Consider the following 2621-nt stretch of genomic DNA (forward strand, 5'->3'; position numbering starts at 1 on the left):
TCCAATACTGGCCTTTGAGAATCCCAGAAAACCGAAAGCATCAATTTTCCAACTGATGGTTGACTTGTGAATTTTTTCTTGGTTGGCGATTGAAGGTGTTTCCCTTCCACACTCTGCCATTTACACTCAAGCTCATAGTGATGAATGCATGTCTCATCATCAGTAGTGATCTTTTTTAAAAGAAACTTTTACCTTCCTTCAAGTATCAGTCCAAATTTTGTTTGCAGATGCCCAAATAACTCCTCTTTATGCTCTTCTGTGAGTTGTTCCAGCACTCATCTTGCACAAACTTTTTGAAACCCAAGTCTGTAGTGGATTATTTCACAGGCAGAGCCATGCCTGATTTTCAAATGATTTGCCACATAATCCACCGTCACTCATGTATTCGACAGAATCATTTCATGTGCATGCTTAATGTCATCAGCCATGGACATGGGCAGGCGTTTTTATATAATCAGAGTGTGGATAATTTTTGACATATATATATCCCATACATATATAAGAGTTTTAAAGAGGTTATTGGCACATGAGTATTTACCTTTCCTATAAACACAGCTATGAATGTGGTGGAGCAGACAGCTGGTAAAATGATGAAAATTTCTTTGACAGTAGTCTCAGGGAACACTATGGTCAATTGGCATAGCATAGTCCACAAAGACAAGTTTTACATCCTACTTGATGAGTAGTATCTGGGATATTAAAAACTCATGAGAGGCTGTCTAAGGTGCAGTTAGTGGTGTCTCCAGGTGCAGAAGAAAGAATAATGATGAGAAATGAAGATGCTTGGAATCAGTTAGCCCAAGGGACTAAGGGAACATGTGAATATGAATCTCCATGACTACAGGAACAGAAGAACTAGATGGTGCCCAGCTACCACAACCAACTGTTCTGAAAGGGATCACATTAAAAGGTCCTAGATGGAGCAGCAGTATATGTGGAACAAATCTCAAAATTGTTAAAGAAAAAAAAGACCAGGCTTAGTGGTCAGAGAGAAAGTGGAGGAACCTAAGACTGTGGTCCTCAACCACTCTTCAGGTCTGGTCAGGAACTCATCCTTGTGGCCCAGCTTTCAGGCAAGCGGTAGATAGGTGTGTAAGGGAAAAACAACACTAGTAAGGTTTGCTCACTGTGATTGATGGAACAGTCTATCATTTCCAATCAAAGGGACAATGTGGACTTAAGGACAAAGTTGAGAAGGGACAGGAAGGTGGGTGAAAAAGAACTAGGAGTCCCAGGGAGGAAGTAGATGACTGTTGCTCCAGGGAGGGGAATGCAGTCATTGAGATGAAGCAAAGTGTATGATTTGTTGAATGTGTAAGACTGATATCTTGTCGGTAAACCTTCACTCAATTCACAATAAAAAGTTAAAAAAGAAAAGAAAAGAAAAATGGAGCTGATAGACTTGATCAAAGTAGGGTTACCCACAAACTTTAATTTTTTTTTTCTTTTAAAGGCATTATCTGTTGGAAGAAGTACAGCCAGAATGATCCTTAGAAGCCAGCATAGCGAGACTTTGTGTCTCTTACTTTGGACATAATTATGTTGTTAAGTGCCATTGAGTTGGTTCAGACCCATAGCAACCCTGTATAGGGTTTCCGAGGAGCAGCTGGTGAGCTTGAGTTGCTGACCTTGAGGATCAAACTGATTTTACAGTCCATCTCATTAACCCACAGTGCCACACCAGGACTCCTTAGATATATTATAAGGAGGAACTATTCGCTGGAGAAGGACATTATGCCTGGTAAAGTGGAGGGCCAGTGAAAAAGAAAAAGACCCCCAATGAGATGGATTGCACAGTGGGAGCTGCAATGTGTAACGACAATTGTGAGAATGGTGCAGAACCAGACAGTGTTTCATATTCATAGTATAGGGTCACTGTGAGTCATAACAGACTAGGTGGCACCTTTCAACAACATCATCTTTGAAGTATAATAAAGTAAAGCGCAATAAAACAAGGTATGGCTGTACAACTCAGTCAAATAGAACCACGTTAGGAAATTTGTGGAAGGGCTAAATTTTATTTCCTATTTTAACAAAGAAACCAGACTCTTGCCATGGAGTCAATCCTGACTCATAGTGAGTCTATAGGCCGAGTATATCTGCCCTATAGGGTCTCACAAACTGTACATTTTAACTGAAGCTGACTGTCACATTTTCCTCCTTTGGAGTGGCTGTTGGGTTTGAAGCCCTGATCTTTCCATTAACCTGACACTTAAACAGTGCACCACAAGGGGTCTTAGTTTCTACTTCTGTTGTTGTTGTTGTTGTTGTTGTTATGTGCCATGGAGTCGGTTCCAACTCATAGCGACCCTGTACAGGATTTCCAAGACTGTCTTATTTTAGACCGATATAAATATAAAATCTTTACAAAAGTCACACTAGTGAAATATTTCTTAACATCTTTAAATGTTCCAATGTGCAAATTGCATGCAAATAATATCCTTTAGTTATGCAGTGTTTAATCTTAATGAAAACTTACAAGACTTTTCTTTTTCTTTTTTTAATTAAATGTTTTTATTTTGCATTGAGTGAAAGTTTACAGGGCACATCATCAGCTTCACATTCAACCATTCATATAGCTTGTTTCATTACATTGATTATTATCCCCTCTATATATCATC

The 2621-nt window shown here is 39.2% G+C and overlaps 1 pseudogene; it reads right to left on the minus strand.

Moving 5' to 3' along the window:
* Positions 1–2621, minus strand: part of LOC102819448 — a 192435-nt pseudogene that overhangs the window by 100949 nt on the left and 88865 nt on the right.

Source organism: Chrysochloris asiatica, unplaced genomic scaffold (genome assembly GCF_000296735.1).
Source record: "Chrysochloris asiatica unplaced genomic scaffold, ChrAsi1.0 scaffold00198, whole genome shotgun sequence".
Taxonomy (NCBI): Eukaryota; Metazoa; Chordata; class Mammalia; order Afrosoricida; family Chrysochloridae; genus Chrysochloris; species Chrysochloris asiatica.